The 20018-nt window shown below is 37.1% G+C and overlaps 1 protein-coding gene and 1 non-coding gene across 2 annotated transcripts in view; both read right to left on the reverse strand.

The window, feature by feature from the left end:
- The window catches only part of ZBED3 (zinc finger BED-type containing 3), a 39954-nt gene that overhangs the window by 16379 nt on the left and 3557 nt on the right, over positions 1 to 20018 (reverse strand). The window contains exon 2 of the mRNA XM_074204103.1: positions 370 to 480. The gene's annotated coding sequence lies outside the window, so the exon portion shown is untranslated. The remainder of the gene's footprint in view (positions 1 to 369; positions 481 to 20018) is intronic.
- Positions 5047 to 5188, reverse strand: LOC141503871 (small nucleolar RNA SNORA47). The gene has a single exon (XR_012473155.1). It is a non-coding gene; the product is annotated as a small nucleolar RNA SNORA47 (small nucleolar RNA).

The raw sequence follows: 20018 nt of genomic DNA on the forward strand, positions 1-20018 counted from the left end.
TTTTTATCAAAAAATTTAAGTCTACACTTTTATATATTAATTTTTTACAGAAAACTTAGTCTATATTTTATAGCATACTTTTATACTGTTTCAGAATATTTAGTCTATATGGTTATACCAAACTTTTTTACTAAAATTTTTATAATACAATTTGTACAATTTAGTCTTCATTTTTTACCAAGATTCTAGTCTCAGAAAATTGTGTTTTTAGCTCCAGCTTGTAAAAGTAAGAACAAAACAAAAACCAAAAAAAACCCTTTGTTTCTAATGACCCAAGATAAAGCCTCCCCCAAACCCAAATTTATGGCTAAACATTTACTTAGTCTTTAGTAAGGAAATAAAAACTAAAGAAAAGCAGTAGTTTCTCACCTAGTCAAAATGTTGGGGTTTTTTCCAAGACATCTAACGTAAAAAAACCATAAATTCAGTGAAACCAATTCCAGGAGCCTTTTCTACCAGGAAACTGATCCACCATCATGCCTAGGGAGGAAGGGAATAGAAAAAGTAATTTTTGTAACACTTTTAAAGTTACCAATTCATTTTTTTTCTTTCCAGAAGATCACAAACACAAATATCATTATTCCCATTTTACAGATTAAAAAACAAAGGTACAGACAACCTGAGTGATTTGCTCACAGTAAAAGAACAGGCAAATGTCTAGAGCTAGGACCTGAACTCTTCTAAGTCCAATTCATATCATTTTCATTATCACAATGCTGTTTCCCAAAAGAAAGGATGCTACTTTGTTGCAATTTTTAAACAGGAAAAATTAACATAGCATATTTAAAACTTCTAGATCTAGAGTTTTGGGTGAAAAATAAATAAATAATAGTAAGTAATTTTAAAAACTGTCAGATAGATGGTATGAAAGCTAATTGTACTGATATTAGTCATTTTCTTTACAAACAGCAGTTTGTAATCCTGATAAGGATTCTCCTTGGAACTACTCTTATGATTTATTTTGTTAGGAAAAAGAGAGAAAAAGAAAAAATTAACTATCTTTATTTTTTATGATATTGATAAACATCAATAAAAGCACTGTCTCATAACAAAAAAATTGGTTGTCCATGGCACTGTAAAACCCTATTTTTAAAATTATATATATTTTTAAATGATGTGTTAAATTTTATTAGTCTTTTTTTCCTATGTCCACTTCTGAGCTTCCTTCTACTCTTATTTCTAAAAAAATTTCCTTTGATGCTTTTTTTTCCTTTTGGCATCATCATTATCTTCCTGTTCTGCACAACTGTTTCTCCCCCCCCCAAAAAAAATAAAAGTCCCCCCTTATATAAGTATTGTCACACAAAACAAACCCACACATTGGTCTTATCTAAAAATATATGTCCTGGGGTAGCTAGGTGGCACATTGGATAAAGAACCAGCACTGGAGTCAGGAGTACCTGGGTTCAAATCCAGTCTCAGACACTTCATAATTACTTAGCTGTGTGGCCTTGGGCAAGCCACTTAACCCCATTTGCCTTGCCAAAACCTAATGTCCTATCCTACATTGTGTGGTTCACAGTGGGTGCTTAATAAATGTTGATTGATTCTATCACCTTTCTGCCAAGAGCTGTTCCACCTGTTTCACTGTTGACTGACAGGGGTCATAATCGGTTATTAGATTCATCAGAGTTCTGAAGTCTTCTGAAGTTGTGTTCCTTTACAAAATTTAGTCATGGCATAACTTTTCTAGTTATGCTCACTCTGCTCTGAATCAGCTCATACACATCATCCCAGGTTTTTCTGAAACTTTCTCTTTCATCTTTTTTCTTTCTTTTTTTTTTTTTTTGGTTTTTGCAAGGCAATGGGGTTAAGTGATTTGCCCAAGGTCACACAGCTAGGTAATTATGAAGTGTCTGAAGTCACATTAGGCCACATCAGGTCCTTCTGACTCCATCCACTTTATCTTTCATCATTTTTTAGAGTGCAAAACTATTTCAACAATATCATTTACAAATAATTAACTTTTTAAATTTTGAATTTTTATTCCAAATTTAACAAACATCAAATAAAATGAACACTTCCATATACACTAAAATGTAAGAAAACTGGGAATCTCTATTATGAAGAACACTTTTCTTTTTAAATATATAAATTCAACATGTTCATTGTTAAACTATTTTGCTTGTCTGTGATTCCTTCTGTTCTTTTTCTATTTCTACCTTCTTTCTCCATTTCATCTCCTTTCCCTAAGATAAAAACAAAAAAAGGAAAAAATCCTCATCAAAACCGTATTATCTGGCAAAACAAATTCCCCCAACCATATCCAAAAATGGATCCATACTTCATCTTGATTCATCTCTGCCTGGAGGTGGATAGCTCGCTTCAAAGCACTGTCACTCTAGAATCAAGGTTATTTATGGAATGATCAGAGTTCCTTATCTTTCCAAGTTATTTTTCTTCATGTTTTGATCATTGCATGAATTATTCTCTTGGTTCTGCTCATTTCATTCACATCAGTTCATATTCAGTACTCCCAGATTTCTCTGAAACCATCTTTTGTCATTTCTTTTTTTGTTTGTTTTTTGCAAGGCAAATGGGGTTAAGTGACTTGCCCAAGATCACACATCTAGGTAATTATTAAGTCTCTGAGGCCAGGTCTCTTTCCACTGCACCACCTAGCTGCCTCCATTTCATCATTTCTTATGGCACAATGTCTTATTTGCCCATCATAATTTGTTCAGACATTCCTCAACTGATGAATACCCCTTTAGTTTCAAGTTCTTTGCTATTAGGGCTGCTATAATATAATTAACTCAATGTAAAATGTAAAATCTGAGATCAAACTAAATATACAATAATGTAAGCTTTCAATTCGACTCTTAACCTCTTAACAGTTACACTATTGTTACAATAACATTATAGTAGCCCAAACACACCCATGCTGAATTACATTACTAAGTAATATCCACAAATACAGATAAATCTATCTACAAAATAAAAACTGGGGCTTTGGAGTCAGAGGCCCTCTTTTAGTATTTGTGTGACCTTAGGCAAGTCAATTAACCTCGTGGATTCAGTTTCCTCTGTGGTAAAATGTGGAAGTTGGACTAAATAATCTCTAAGGTTCCCTCCAGCTCTAAAATCTCTCATCCTAAATGCATTTGGCTGTTCTGGATTGAAGCCTTTTCTAATCTTCTAAGTAGAAGGAGCATTTAAATTATATGACTTCTTTAACTCAATGTCAAAGGAACTTCTGAAGGGGCTCCCTCATTTCTTAGCACTCCAAAAGATTTCTTTCAATCCTAGAATTTCCACCCCACACCTCTATACAATAGTACATACCTATTAGGAGGGAAGGGAGGAAGAAACATTATAGAATATTCAGAAAAAAAAAATATTTTTGTACTAGAGTTCAAAGGAAGCAAAACTTGGTGCTTTGAAACAAAGGGTTTTAACTATTCTGCATCAGGAATTCCATTTTCGTTTCTCCTTAAGTCCTGGAGGCAAATTCTTGGATGGTAAGGAGAAAAGATGCTAATTGTAGAGCAGCTAGGCTAGAGAAGGAAAGGCCAATGCTAGCTATGTTTCCCTCTTATGCTATGACGGCAGCAATGGGTTAGAAATCTACCTGGGGACCTATGGCTCCAACAAACCATCTGCTGTCCTTGGAAAGCAGTGCTAGATGGTGGTAGAGATACAAAGACTTAAAAAGGGGTCCCTGCCCTCAATAAGCTTCCAATCTAGTAAGAAAGATAAGAACCTTTACATTCATAAATACCATAAAATAACATTAATTAAAAAAAATAGAAGTAGAATCTGGTCTTGAGGCATCATTGATAGAGAGCTCCCAGAAAAGAAACTAATTACCAGTGCAAAGTATATAGTCTTAGACAGTTGCCTAATGTACTGAGAAATTAAGTGACTTGCCTAGGGTCACAGCGTCAGCATTCTCTGAGGCAGGACTTGAACCCAGGGCTTCCTGGTCTCTAAGACAGCTCTCCATCCTATGCCACAAATACCTCTAATAGATCTTAAAAATGGGAAAAAGTCCTTTATTTACAAAAATATTTATAGTACCTGTTTTTGTGGTGGCAATCAGCACTGGAAATTAGGAGATGTCCATCAACTGGGGAAATGGATGAATAAGTTGTGGTTTATGAATGTAATGGAATACTAATGTGCTATAAGAGATGACGAGTTGGTGGATTTCAGAAAAACTTGGAAAGATTTATATGAACCAATACCTGAAAAGCACGAAAGTCCAAGAATCACTCATACCACTTGATGCTTTGAGGCTTTCCTAAAGAGTCTAGGTAGAAATGTAGACCCAAACAATAAGGCACTGTTCGAAGAGTTGTGAACTGATCCAACCATTCTGGAGAGCAGTTTGGAACCACGGTCAAAGGGCAATAAAACTGCATCTTTGAATGGGTAATACCATTTCTAGGTCTGTATCCCAGAGATCATAAAAAAGGGGAAAAGTCCCACATGTACAAAAATATTTATAGCAGCTCTTTTGAGATGGCAAAGTATTGGAAAATGTGGGAATGTCCATGAATTGGGGAATGGCTGAACAAACTGAGGTAGATCAAAATTATGGAGTACTATTGTTTAGTAAGAAATTATGAGTGGAAGGACTTGGGAAAAGCCTGGAAAGACTCACATAAACTGATGCTGAATGAAGTGAGCAGAACACTGTGCATATTAGCAGCAACACTGTGTGAGGATCACGTATGTGGACTTAGCTCTCCTCAGAAATATAATGATCAAAGACAATTCTAAAAGACTTGTGATGGAAAATGCCATCCGCATCCAGAGAAGAAACTATGGAGTCTAAATGCAGGCCAAAGCATGCTATTTTCACTTTTTAAAACTTTTTTTTCTTTCTGGTGGTTTTCACCCCCATTAATTCTGATTCTTCATTTACAAAAACCAATATGCAAATATGTTAAATAGGTAAAACTTCTATCAGATTACTCGCTGTCATGGGGTGGGGGAGAAAAATGTGGAACTCAAAAGCTTACCAAAAAAAAAAGAATAATGAAAACTATTTTTGTGGAACTGAAAAAAGAAAATAACATTAAAAAAAAGTGTAGACCCAAGCTACTGTCAGCAAGAGAAGCACTGCTCTTTCCCTTCCATGTATTAGAGGAAGGCAAATGCTTCCAGCATCATTTTACTGTCGGAGGCAATAACCAGTAGGAAGCAGTACAAAACACAACTGCTTCACCTTCTCTGTCCTCCATGAACACTATGGGTCTCAAGACTCTTGACCTACACTGCATGGAGTAAAATTAGAGATAATGCAATCCTCTAAGGCAAGGCTGCTTCTTTGTCCAGGGGCAGATTTTTAAGAGATCTGTGAGGGGGAAAAAAATCACACCTTCATTTATTACTACAACTGATATACTATAACTGAAATTTAGCTTTTTCCTTTAATTATGAATGAAAGCAACAAAGATTCTTCTGAGAAGGAGCCCATAGGCTTCACCCATGTCTAAGGGGTTCAGGATACAAAACTGTAGTGACCAAAGGTTGGCCCCAAAGAAAAGGAAAAAAAGAACATTCCCCCATTGCTGAAGACTGAGGGAACAGAAGTAATTTTGGTGTCACAGCACAACAGATATTTTCTGTGTTCGTTAGTTTTGTGGATCTATCTTTTTTTTTAATCTTTTTCATTCTTTGTTATGAGGGTTGGCTCCCTGGTAGGGGAAGTGAGTGTTAGGAAATGTAAATGATATTAAAAAAAGAGGTTTCTTATTTTCTAAAAAAAATTTACCTTGTATTTTAGAATCATCATTACTATTCATATCATCCCAGAGAGGTTAAAACACACACACACAAACACAAAGATTTCCTTCAAGGTGACCTTGATGTAAAGCCAACTTGAATCCTTAAAAGTAGAGGAATCTGGAGAGCTGAGATAAAACTGGGATTGCAAAACCTGAGCAAAGTATGGAGAAAGACACATACCAAATGGTATACTGTATAAATGTGAAGTGTGATGAAAAGGAAGGCACTTTTACTTTATAAAGTTCTATATAAATAAAATTGTTGTTTTTATTACGCTAAAACCAAACATCCAGTTAATGTCTTTATTAAGAGACATTCATAAACTATAATTCTTTAAAAACTTACAATTTTAAGACTAATTATCTGTTAGTTTAAAACCTTGTAACTTCGTTACAGAATTAGCATTTCTAAGTCTCAGGTAAGCTTGGGTCCAGATGTGAACCATAAAACACGGTGAAAATCAAACTGACTTGCAAAAAAATTAAAAATGATTTTATTTAGTTGCAGACACTAATGGGCTTAATCAAGACTGACCAACTTGCTTAAAACAAATAATTATTCTTGACAAAAGAAATGTAAATGAAATCCCAGTTCATTAATTTGCTAGCTTCTCTTCTCTAAAGGGACAGTGGCCTAATATAGATATACAAGTAAAAATAAAAATGGTAATCCTAAATTAATTTATGGATTAATGCAATACCAGAGGGTTATTTTATAGAATTAGATTAAAATAATTATATGTAGAAAACTTCCATTTTCCATACCTTTTCAATGACAAATACAAATATAAGAAAATCTAGTAAAAAAAACTTATTTATATGAAATGTATGTGATTGATAAGTTAGGGATACTGTCAAACTAGCCTATGATGCCTCATACCATTTTCTTCTCATCTCAAACACTTATCCCAGTACCAATCACATGGGTGTCACATATATAGCTAATGTCACACATCGTAGCTAATGAACATATCTTTCTTAATAAAGACATTAACTGGTGGGGAGAGGGAATCAAGAATGGAGGAAAAATTGTAAAACACAAATAAATAAAATCTTTCTTTAAAAAATAAATAAAAATAAAATAAAGCCATTAACTGGTTTGGTTTTTAAGCCTAATAATAATAATAATACTGCAATATACATAGAATTTTAAAGTAAAAATAAATGCTTAATTAGGGCCTCACTATTAACATCATTTGCAGGGATACTTTCTATGGAAGAGGAATTAAACTTATTTTGGTGTCAAAGATATAAGCTAGAAGTAACAGGTAAAAAGTGACAAAAAAGAAGATGGAGAATAATTAATTTTCTCAGAATGTTTGAGTAATCTCAGGTGGTATTGCTGAAACATTTGCTACGATGAGGTCGTCAAGCTAGTGCTTGCTTAGGTTGAACTGGACCCAAGAAGTATCTTCCAAATCAGTTGATGAGAAACTGTAAATAGTTGTCACAAATACATTGCACATAGTAGTTTAATAAATGAGCTGAATGTCTACAAGTTTTCAAATTATAGTTAAGACTATACTTTTAGGCAGTAGAAGTATTTCTAAAAAGTTGAGTGGAAAACATTTGTTGGTAAACTAATCTTTTAAGGTACTAGAAAGATTTTTTTTTTGTTCAACAATCCTTTGAAACTCTTTAAATAACCTGGTTAAAAACTACCTTCAGATACTAGCTATGTGATCCTTAGCAAGTCACTTAACCTCTGCCTCAGTTTCCTCATCTATAAAATGGTGATATTAACAGCACTGATCCATCAGGGTTGTTGTAAGGATCAATGAGATAATATTTAGAAGGCACTTTGCAAACCTTAAAACTCTATGTAAATTTTAATTATTAATATTATTTTTATTATTCTATTTCAAAATGCCAATTTGAAGTAGGCTATGTCTATAGCCAGTTTTCTTAGAGAGTGCATATTACTGTTTATACTATTGTGTTGTTCAGTTGTTTTAGTCAAGTCCAATCCTAGGGGACCTTTTTTTCATTTGGGGTTTTCTTGGCAAAGATACTGGAATGATTTGCCATTTCCTTCTCCAGCTCATTTTACAGATGAGGAAACTGAGGCAAACAGGAATAAGTGACTTGCCAGGGATCACAAAAAGTGTGAGTTGGAATTTGAATTCGAATTCATATCTTCCTGTCTCCAGGCCCAGCACTCTATCCACTGAGTCATCAGCTGCTTCCCATCCAAGTTAACTTCTCTACTTCTTGGGGAAAAAACAGTTTAAAAGGAGGTGAGGATCAGCTTTCCTAACAAGCTTTGGGGCAGGGAACTAATTGTTTGATCACCTAAGCAAAGACAATAACTCACTCCCGCATATGGCAGGAGTGGCAACCATATGTCTGATTTCAAATATTCTATTCCACTGTCCCATGAACCATCTAAATGTTCTGAAAATTCCATTATTTCAGTGAATAGCATCTGAGTGTGTCAAGTCAGCAAGCATTACAATAAAAATATACCGTTTCAGAAGCCAGAGTCGCAAGCTGAAGAAACACCACGCTTGCTCACTATCCTGTGTTATTATAAGCCTGTCTGAACATGGAGAGAGATGTTTGTGGAACAGATGCTTGTGGAGAGAGGTGGAACAAACCACATTTCTGGTTTAAAAAAAAAACAACCCTCCAAATAGGGACTGTGCTCATCCATAGACAAGCACAGACACCTATAACATCAGAGCCCAACTGAGAGGAAAACAACAATTCTTTTCACTTGCTCTAATATTGAACTGTGAAAATCAAAAGGAAAAAAATCCAAGGTAAAGTCACTCAAACTGACATTTTTAACTTGAAAACAAGGGAGACGCACACAGAGTATATGTATATGAGTGCAGTTAAATTTTATCGTAGAGGTTTTTTAATGCAACAAAATTAAAGGAAATGCTCTCTGGCTACACTAGCAAGGTACAGGAATACATAGGAACACGAAACCAAACCAAACCAAACCAAACCAAACCAATCACTTTTCATTATTGCCCAGAAGATTAACTGTAGCAAAGAAATATCTGTTGGAAGAGGATAAATAATATTGGACGCTTCTTCTGACATATCTTGTTATATATTATTACTCAACAAACAATAACAGGTCTAGCATTCCTGAGAACCAAGATGACATTTTGTTGTTGTTTAGTCTAAATTTTCAGTTACATCCAATTCTTTGTGATCCTTTTGGGGGGCATTTCATGGCAGATATTACAGTGGTTTGCCATTTCCTTCTCTAGTTCATTTTACAGATGAGGAAACTGAGGCAAATAAGTGACTTGCCTAGGATCACACAGATAATAAATATCTGAGACTGGATTTGAACTCAGGTCTTCCTGTCTCCAGGCCCATCTATCCACTTCTCCACCTAGCCCAAGTTCATGGTCAAATAAACTCCATTTCATGACAATCTGTTTCTGTAGTTCATAGAGTGAAGTGTTCACAATTATTTCACTAAAATGTTTAAAATGTTGAAATGAATGCTAATGGCAAGAGGATAAAGAGTGCTTTTAATTCAATTTTAACAAAATGACTATTTCCTGGCCTCCTAGTGCACTAAAACCTTTACAACCTTTCTCAGTTGCAAAGATATCTGGAATTGTCTAAGGGATGAGGATGGAAAGCAGTCTCACACCAACATTCTAATCAATCACTCCTCAAGTGTTTATTATGTTTTATCCTGTGCCAGACACTGAACTAGAAAAGTAAAAACGATTCTTTGTCCTTAAGGAGTTTACATTCTAATAGAGAAGAACCTTGAGATGAATTACTTTAAAATACTTCCTCTGGTCCTCTCTAATCTCAATCTCTGACTCCTCCAATCCATTATTTATAGATAAGAAATGATAATAAAATAGAACCACTACTCATCTAAGCAAAATGCTTCCTCTACTCTCTGATCCTCTCAAATCTCAATCTTTGGCTCCTCTAATCCATGATTCATAGATAAGAAATTATAATAAAATTGAACCACTACCCACCAAATATCTGTCTTCCTCTAATTTCACCTCATTCAGGCCCCTCACCCTTTACCCAATTCTTCTGTCACCTCTGTATTTCCTGTCTTCCCACAGTTAAATTTTCCTTTCATCCTCAATCTCTCCCTCTTATTCCTTTCCAAGGTTCTTGTTCTAACTATAAACCCTCCCCAAAGATGATCTCTGTTGAGGAATTTTTATATCAGGGAGAGCTCTGAGAGAATCTCACCCATTGGGAAAAGGTCAAAAAAGTCAGGGTCAAAATAAAGAGAAAAGATTTATTAACATGTTAAGAAGGCTCTATGAGGGCAGCAATTTAACTTCCTCAGAAAATAGTACTTGGTTATGTAGCGGTCAGTAGGGCAGGGTCAATAAGCAGCATTTTGGAGCAATTAACTGGACCAGTAGGGAAAGCCGATTACTGGACTTGACTGTGGACTCCATATGGGAGGATTAACAGTTCCCATGTGTCATCAGCTTGCTTAACCAAGCTATTAATTCTTGCAGTCCAGCTTTTTAACAGATGACTGACTGGAAAGCTTATCCAAAAGGAAAGAATGAGGTTGCCATTTTAATCCCAAAGATGTTCCTAAGAGGAATGGCTTTTTCTTCCGCAATCCAAACACCCAAATTTGATTTCACTGTAATGGATCAGTGATCCTGTTATACCATGGGAACTGTAAGGAGAAGTCCTCCAAGGCTGGGGGTCAATATTTGAGATGATAGACAGGTCGTTTGAAACTCCTGTAATTCATCTGGAGAAGGGGAAAGAATGAAAAACCATATTTGGGGGAGAGTTTGACATCTAGTGATTAGGCGATAAAATTATTATATGACAAAATTTTTACTCCCAGAATCATTAAAAGTCCTTGAAAAAATGGCCTCAAAGTGAGGGCAGCTAGGTGATACAGTGAATAGAGCACAAGCTCTGGCATCAGGAGGACCTAAATTCAAATCCTGCCCTTGGGAAAGTCACTTAATCCCACTGCCTTGTAAAAAATCAAAAAAAAAAAAAGAAAGAAAAAAGAAAAATAGACTCAAGGCCTAGCCATGAGAACAAATTCTGTGGTTTTTTACTGTTCAACCTTGGAAAACCAGGTTGCTGTTTTTGAATCCCAGAAACCAACTACTTCACCTTTGCCATTTTCATGACTATGTAGGGAGAGATTACAGATAATCCACTAAAATTTAGGAATATCTATACTCATAAGGAACCCTTGGCCAAAGTGGTGAAATCCTGTGATTTGCACTACACCTCTAGGGAGGTCTGCAATCTACTTGTGTCCAGGTAAGAAGCCTAATATTCGGATTCAGAAAGGGGGAAGTATCATCACCCCAGATTATAATCTGCCTCTGAGACAAGGATCTGCAATCACAACTAAATGAGTTGGAGGGTGGCGATGGGAGAGTGACACAAAGTTCCTCTAACTGTGAAACTGAGAGAAACTTCCATTCTTCCCATATCCAACTTGGGGGAAGGGCCAAGAAGGCAATGTGATGTCACAGCAATCTCTAATATAGTTTGGTACTTCTGGCAAGGGCTAAGGGTAACTTCCTTGAGATCATACTGGTACATCTAAAAACTCAAGTCATCTCAAAATTAGGCAACCCATCTTTGGGACTGGTCTGGGAGGTTAAGGTCTAGATTAAGGAGTCTAACCAGGGACTAGAAAATCCAATCTATGATGCTTAGCACCTAGACTATGGTAGAGATATTCACTATGATGCATTAACAGGGACTGGTTCAGATATTGGTTTGGACAGAGTGAAAGGGAAATTGTTGGGACCCCAGGCTGACCTAGGGCCTTGGAACTATCCTTTGAAGCTAAAATCCTTGGGGGCTATACATCATACCCAAGGTTTTGCCATAATTGGTTAGCCATTCTGTTAGCTCTAGAATACTAAACCAGAGCCCAGTATTCCTTGCTGATCTTCCTAGAGCCCCCCTCATATTTTTCCTTTTCTCTAATGCTTGTGACAGACCATACTGAACAAATCTGTTATAGATTCCACTTTTTCTGGCTTGGGCCACAAGGATTTTCCTGGCTGTCTGTCGAACTTCCAACAAAACAACGTATCGAGAGCAGGGAGACTGCTTGTGGGTAACCAGGAAGTTTCTCAGGCGCTCAACATATCCTTCCCATAGCTTGTGCTCAGCGGCACACTTGGGAAAGTCGCTAGCTGAAGGAGAAGTAGGAGGACAATGTTTTAAGAATAGGGGATATGAGTGATTTGGTAAGAGAAAAGAAGTGACCAGAAACATAGCCTGGGGCCCTTCAAAGTACAAGGAGGCATTTAGACACCTGAATTCACTGGATTGCTCCATTGGAGAATGAAAAGGTGTAAGTTGTTTAAGGCATGAGGGGAGATCTGCAACTGCATCTCTGAAACTGTGGTCTGACCACATGAACAGAGAGTAGAAATACAGGGAAGAGTTGCATCTTTTAAGGGAATGGTTCTCAGCCACTACTACCTGGTGAGAAAATAGAGGCCCCAGGACAACCAGAAGACCCAATACCAAAACCATGGTGGTCTCAGCCCTGGAAAGGACCTGTGGCTTCAGGACTGAAGGGGTTAGGAGGCTCAAAGGTGTGAAAAGTAAGAGAGAAGATAAAATATATTGGGAGGGATTAGGAAAAATCAGAGTATGCCTTGTCAGAGCAGAGACCAGGCTCATGGAATCCTTCTTAAATGCAAGAAGCAGCAGGCTGGTTGTCAGGTAGGATGAGCTTCTGGATTCCTTGGATTTCCTGTCCTCCCTGCTGGTCCTGGGTGCCAGCTGTGACTTGGCAGGAGTGATTAGCAAGACTCCAGGCTGTCTATCCCCCTCCACTTGGGGACTATTTGGGCTTTGAATAAGTCCTGGGATGGACCTTCCCACCCCAGACACCAATCAGACTTTTCCTGGGGACTCTGATGTATATCCTGCACCAGGGAGGATGGTCTGGATCAGCCTACGATGCTTTGGTTCTCCTGTAAAGGGCAGATAGTACTTGAGTTAATGCAGTGATTTTAGTATACACAATATCCTCAAAGACAATTTTTAAGTTACTAAAGCATAAAACTGGATCAAGGCTTTTGGAATATCTTACATTAAATGTTCTCTGAGCTGAGTTCTGATTATAATGAGAGACACTCAGAATCTATCTTTGTTTCCTATCTATGGACACTGGCATTTTTAAGCTGGGTCATTGTCAAGGGCAGAGCTTTAGTCCACTAAAGATTCAAATCTTCAGACAACCCCCAGACAACCTCATAGAAAAGGCCTTAGGGATTCTTTCTATTTGTTTTCTACTTTCCACTTGGGAGTGGCACAGGAGTATGAAATTATAGTGAGAACCCGAGGGATTTTGCTAGCTGATGTTTAAGAAGTGAAGTGGCTCCCTGGTACGACTCAATCCATATTGGGAGGCTGGATTTAAGGATAAATTCTGTAAAATTTTTGGTTACTGTGATGGAGTCTGTTCTCTGGACAGGATAACATTCTACCTCTCTATTAAACATATAGACTATTACACCAGGCAATATTTAAATCTCAGAGAGGGTGAGAGTATTATGAAATTCCTAGAGTGGAAGATTAGGCCTCCATGGGGTGCTCCTACAGATCTCTGGCCCTTTTCCTTCATTATATTTCCTTCATCATATATGTGATTTTAGGTGATGCAGATAGTTATTTGATTGATCTCTGGGCAATACCATTTTTTTCCATCAGTCTCAATGCTATGCCATATGACTTTTGCATATTTGGTCCATCTGATGGGTCGTAACTGCAAGCCAAAATGGCAGGAGTGGGAGACAATGAGGTTTCCATTTGGGCTCAAGATAGGCCTCATAACGATCCCTGAATAAAAAGTTGGTGGAGCAGTCTATTGATGTCTAACTTTATCTCTCAGAGTGGGGTATGGGGGTATTCCCTCACATAGAGCAAATGGCAGAGGAAGGAACAAAATAGGGTGTCAGGAAATACAAAAGTATTAAAAATTCAAGGGTCGGGTCTGCTAGGTGGTGTAGTGGATAGAGCACCAGCCCTGGAGTCAGGAGTACCTGAATTCAAATCTGACCTCAGACACTTAATAATTACCTAGCTGTGTGGCCTTGGGCAAGTCACTTAACCCCAATGCCTTGCAAAAAAACAAACAAAAAAAGCTTAATGGTCCTGGACAAAGGGGTAAATACAATATCCCTCTGGGTGAAATTTTCCCTCTTAATCTGGAGGATGGGAACTCTAGGGATACTGCAGGGTGAAAATGTATAATATGGTACTCCTTTGGATAGTAGTGATTCAGTAACATTCTCTTCTCTGAATCCTTGGGATACTGGGCAATAGACTTGGAAAAAGTTTGTTGGTCTTATAGTACATTTTGACCACTGCTAGCCCAAGAAGCAACTCCATATAATTTGAAAGGATTACTCACAAGGCAGAGAAAACCTTTTCTTTGGCCTGAGAGCTGGGGTGGTATTTCCCCTTAATTTTGGGGGTGTGGGAATTTAAGAACTGCCTAAGGGGGTCAAGTACCCAATGAAAGGGCCCAAATTAGGGAGGAGGGGGAGTAATTGGGTGGAGAATAGGATTCCTCCCCTATTCTAAAGCATATACCACACTTTATGATAAAAGCAATTCTATCTAACATTGATGACTTCCCGAAGGTATACCTCTAGTGTCAATGAGAAAATTCAGTTTCCCCACCCCTCATTGTGATCTAGATCTGCCAATTTCTCTGGGACCAGAGAGATTACAGAAGGGGGGTCCTGGGGGAGCCCTCTCTTTCCTGTTGTTCTTGGGTTCATTTCACCAATGTCTAATCTCACAATAAAGACATCAGTGCTTATCTCTGCTATGTGACCCTTCTACTCAAGAACAAGAATTTCACTACATGCTTATTCTGGAGTAATTCTAACTGAAGAACTAAAACAGCCCTTTTCAGTTCCTTCTTAATCTCCTGTTGGAAATTAAAAAAAAAAAAACAACTAAGTAGCTGTGGAGTTAATAACACTAAATGGGAACTCATACCAGCTCATCACTTAACTTTTTAAGGAGAACTGCAATGACAAGGAGGCTCTTCACCAGGACAGAGATGAGAAGGTATTGAGGAGAGTTTGTATCTAACACAGTAGATCTTTTTAAAAGTTTCCCATAAAGTGTCCCACAAAGGACTGGGATGCTCTTCTTCACATTATTTGCATAAATCCACTTTCAGTCAGGTTAGTCTTTAGATCTCTCTGATATGGTACCTGGGATCCTCTTAACCCAGCATCTAGTCTGGTCTTTATCTATAGTTGGAAATCCTAATAATGGGTCAGGCTATCTTTTATTCTGGATGAAGGGGCTGTCATGGAATTAAGGGGAAGGGTCAGGAGAGGGTTGAGTTTGAAGGTAAGAAAGAAGGCAGGATTTAAAGGAGAAGGATCCTGAGACCACAGATTAAGGAGATCCTCTAAGTAGGAGCAAGACTGCAAGAACGTGACTTAGGACTTCATATTTCATATAAACAGCAAAAGAAGCTCTATATCCCACAGGAAGACTTGTACATGGCCAATAGCCATCCCTGGCACCATGCCTTCTTTGTTCTATTGCTACACAATACCTGGCCTGGCCTGAGAGTAATGTGAAGATCTACAACTGTCCTGGAGCTATCCAGAATGGGCTTGTGAATAAGCTCCCTCCAGTAAAATCTAGTTACTTCCATTCTGGCTCTTTCTATGGTATCTCAGGATTCTCTTGGAAGCAGAACTGTCCCTCAGGATAGTCTTCCGCCTTCAACTGACATAATCATAGCACAGCAGACTTGCCACCTTACAATTGGTGTAGCTGACAGGAAACTGAAGAAATGGGCTTGGGGAGAAGTCTCCACAGGATTAATACCAAATTGATCTCTCACCTCCCTGTTACAGCTATGCCCGAAGAAAAGATGATTGGCTCATAGCTAGAAAAGGTTGGCTATTTCTGTTGCCTAGCAAAATAACACTTTCCATCCCTATCAAGAGAGACTTTGAAATTGCCCTTATTGTCATAGGACAAGGAACAGAATAATATCAAGGGAAAAGATGGAGGTGACTAGGAACTTTTTGACAAAAGACAGAGGATGCTATAGAGGAAAAGAAAACAGGGACAGTTTCTCTCTCTCTCTCTCTCTCTCCCTCTCTCTTTCTAGTTTTTATTCCCTTCCTCTCTCTAGCCAAATCAGAGGGCTTCTAGGAAAGACAGAAAGAAAAACAAATCAGTGAAGATTATATGGAAATTATTTGTAAAGGAAATGTCAGACCAGAATATACAGGAAACAAGACAAGTCCAGTTTTGAAAGGTAATCATTCCAAGGTTGTTGCATTTGTGTTTGCATGTGCATTTAAATATAAGGTATGTCAATAATGCAATTTAAGATCTTACTGTTTTCAATCTGAATGTATAATAATTCCATATTCCAAACAACTCAGAAAATTAGTGTTTGGACTTGTTATCTGTCTGCTAATAGTTATATAGTCCTAAGATTAAAATCCCTAAAATAACTTTTTCAGAATGCAATGGAAATAAATGGACAAAGATTTAAAAAAAAAAAACTTGTGAGACAAAGATGTGAATCTATTCATTTGTGAGGGTTAAAGTTAGAAATCTCTTCTGTTTTGCTTTAAGGATAAGAATTTCATTGTAATCAGTCATCTTAGTGGAGAGCAATGTTTGTGTAGAATATGGATAACAACAAAACTGTTTTACTAGGCAACTCATTTGATATAAATTGTTCTCTGTATATAATTGGGAATTAATTATTCAGTATAACTACACATCCCATTCCACTGTGGTCTTCTGTTACAATTAAAGTCAATCTTTTGTTAGTTAATTCATGTGTGTAACCATTGAGCCTGGAGGTAGAAAGTCTCTATCCATATTTTCACAGATAGCATTAGATGCTTAATAATATCTGATCCTCCTAAAGAACAGAAATTAACTAAAGTAGAAAACAAAGTTAGGTTTATTTATTCATTTAGAATTGAGCTTCTCTTTTTGAGTTTGGTATTCCTTTCCTGTCTTAATTTTGAGCTCTTTACTTTAGTCTTGGAACAATGTTTTCCTGCCTTTTCATCTCAATTTGATAAGCCCAAAGGAACTAATAGTGCATCTGTTTACAAATGGAATCTTCTAGGAACCTTCTAAGATCAGTTAATTTGTCAGAATCAAAGGAGCCTTCAACTTGGTCACTGCCACTTCGATCCCACTGGTCCACATATTGATCTACATTGGGTCTTATTTGGTTTACTCATTCCAAATTTGTTGGACTAAGGAGACAAGCTAGCAGGTGGCAGCTAAATGAAGACTTTGATCACCCAAGCAAGGATGGACTAAGAGTCAGAGTATTTTGTTGAATGCCTGTGATTCATTCTAAGTTTCAGGCTGAATTGGAGACTCTATCCCCCAGTGAGACTGTACTACAAACAACTTAGCAATGAGGAGCTCTATCCCCAGGTCTCATCTCAAGGTTGAAAATTTTGACAGGCATGAATAAAGGGAAAGAAAAGGAGTAGTCCTAATACTGGGACAGGAAAGAAAGAATCAGGGAAACACAAGGCTCAGAGACAGATCCGCAGTCACAGTCCTGGAGAGAAGAAAGTCCACGGCACTGAAATACACTCACACATCCTACCTTGGCTTTCTACTTTTCCTGAATTATTCCTTGGGTGGTAGGTACAGTTGCTAAATGGTTAAATAGTTCTAGTCAACTAATCATTAAGATTTAAGAAAAATTCCTGATATGATAGGAAAGGAGTAAATAGAACAGGACAAAGGGAAAAGGAAGTAGGTAAATAAGAGTTGGTTAAGCTCCACACCCACATACCTGCTCAATCTTAATGGTTACTTGTATGTGATTAATTTGGGGAAAATGATTCTTCCTTCCCCTTTGGAGAAAAAGCTGAAGAATTTAAGAGGCTACTTGAGTCAAAGTCTTACCTTGTGATGTACCTCAGTGGTCCTGAGTGATGGCTGTTTCCATGACTGTGAGGGGAATTCCAGTTAAATCACGTCTGACATCAAACTGTTAGGGAATTTATTGACTAGGGAAGTCCCTGGGAGAATCTCACCCACTGGTGGATCCACAAACTAGCTATCTAAAAAGTTGAGGAGTCAGCCTAAAGAGAAAAGACTTAATAACATGCATAGGAAGCTACTCAATGAAGCAGTTTCAACTTTTTGGGGAAATGGTATGTCCTTATATAGCAAAGTAGAATTTAGGTTAAAGAATCAATGAGCAGCATCCTGCATCATTTAACCACATCAAAGGGGTATTGTTCTATCATACAAGGAAAGACAATGACTGGATTTGACGTAGGCACCAGTAATGGGGTCCATTGTATCACCAAATTGTTAAGTATTTCAAACTATCTCATGATTTTACCAGATGATCTGCTGGAAAGCCCAACCAAAAGGAAAAAAGGAGATTGCCAATTTTAGAAATAGGGCTTCCATTTTATTTAGAAAATATGTTTCTAAAATGGTATATCTCCTAAGCAAAGACAGTAACCCACTCCTTCATCTCACAGGGCAATCATAAGTCTGATTTCAAATATTCTATTCCATTGTTCCATAAACTAAATGTACCAGGAAATTCTGATATTTCAGTGAATAGTATCCAGGTGTGTCAAGGCAGCAAGCATTACAATGAAATATATGGTCACAGAAGATTGAGAATCACAAGTAGAAGAAACACCAAGCTTGCTCACTAGCCTGTGTTATTTTATGCCTGTCTGAACATGTAGAGAGATGTTTTTAGAGAGATGTGGAGCAATCCTCATTATTTCTAGCAGTAAAACGGGATAAATAAAGACTATATGTACCAATGGAAAAGCATAGATGCTTTTAGCAACAAAGTCAAAGTCACTGAACTGCACTGATGGGAAAACAATAATGATTATTTCCACTTTCTATAATACTGTATATACTGTGAAAATCAAAAGAAACAACTCCAAGACAAAATCATTTAAATCAACAGATTTATAACTCACAAGCAAGAGGGATACATGCAGAGTATATATGTATGAGAGCAAATAGATTTTACTATAATGGCTTTTTTTATGCAACAAAATCAAAGAAAATGCTCTATTTGGCTATACAAGCAAGGTACAAGAATACATGGAAATATAAAAAAACAAAAAAAAAGCCCCCAAACTGTCATTCTGCTTTAAAAGGAGATAAATGATATATGGTCCAGAAAATTAACTATAGCAAAGAAATATCTATTCGACCAGGATAAACAATATTGGATGCTTCTTTAGATATATCTTCTTATACATTGAGCTTACTCAGCAAAATACAGGAGTCCTGAGACTCTTGAAAACCAAGATGATGCTACTACTTAGGTTCAAAGTAAAATTTCCACATTTCCCTACTTACTCTGCTCTTGTAGATCAAAGTTTGAGATGTTCAAAATGATTTCATTACAATTTTTTTTTAAATTAAAATGAGTGCAAATTGCAAAATTTATCTTGTTTTTATGTGTGCTTCTGATTAAGCTTTATAAAGCAAATATTATCTGACCTCCTTCCATACTACATAACCCATGGATTTTCTTAGCTGCAATTAAGTCAGCTGGAACCACCTACGAGATAAGGACTATAGAATGTCTCACACCAACATTACAATCAGCAAACATTTATTAAGCTCTTTCCCTGTCCCAGATAATGTGTTAGGCATAAGGGGACAAAGAAAGACAAAAACCATTCCTTGCCCTCAAGGAGCTTATATTCAGGTGAGGTTCAAGAAGTATGGGGATATAGATAGCTATAGACAGATAGAGACAGATTTAGGGAGAGATGCATAGATATAGATCTATCTCTCTCTATATAGATATCTATAAATATATATATAAATATTCAGGAAATAAATATATTCATTAAATATATGTATGTATATTTTATAGATAGAGAGCTATCTCTATAAATATATATATACAGGAAATAAATTTATTCAATAAATATATATATATGCATATTTTAAATAAAACTGCCTGCCTTGGAGCAAGCAAATTAGAGCACCCTGGGAGTCTCTCCACGTGGAGGGAACTTGCTTCTGAGAGAATCACAATGATTTCTAAGTGTTTGGGCAAGGCTGTGGGTCATTCACAAACATTCTGTAACAGATTCTGCTTGGCTAAATCACATGGCTGGGAAGAGATGGCAAAGCAAAAAGACCTGGGCCAGCACTGGATGCCTCTTTCCAAATTATTCAGTGACTCCTTCCATGCCCCTTTGAGTCATGTAAGAGTATGCTGTAAAGCCATGGTGGCTCCAAGAAACAGGCCTTGGTCCTTGGCCTTTTCTTCTTTTCTGTGTGAAC

The sequence above is a fragment of the Macrotis lagotis genome, chromosome X (genome assembly GCF_037893015.1).
Source record: "Macrotis lagotis isolate mMagLag1 chromosome X, bilby.v1.9.chrom.fasta, whole genome shotgun sequence".
Lineage (NCBI taxonomy): Eukaryota > Metazoa > Chordata > Mammalia > Peramelemorphia > Peramelidae > Macrotis > Macrotis lagotis.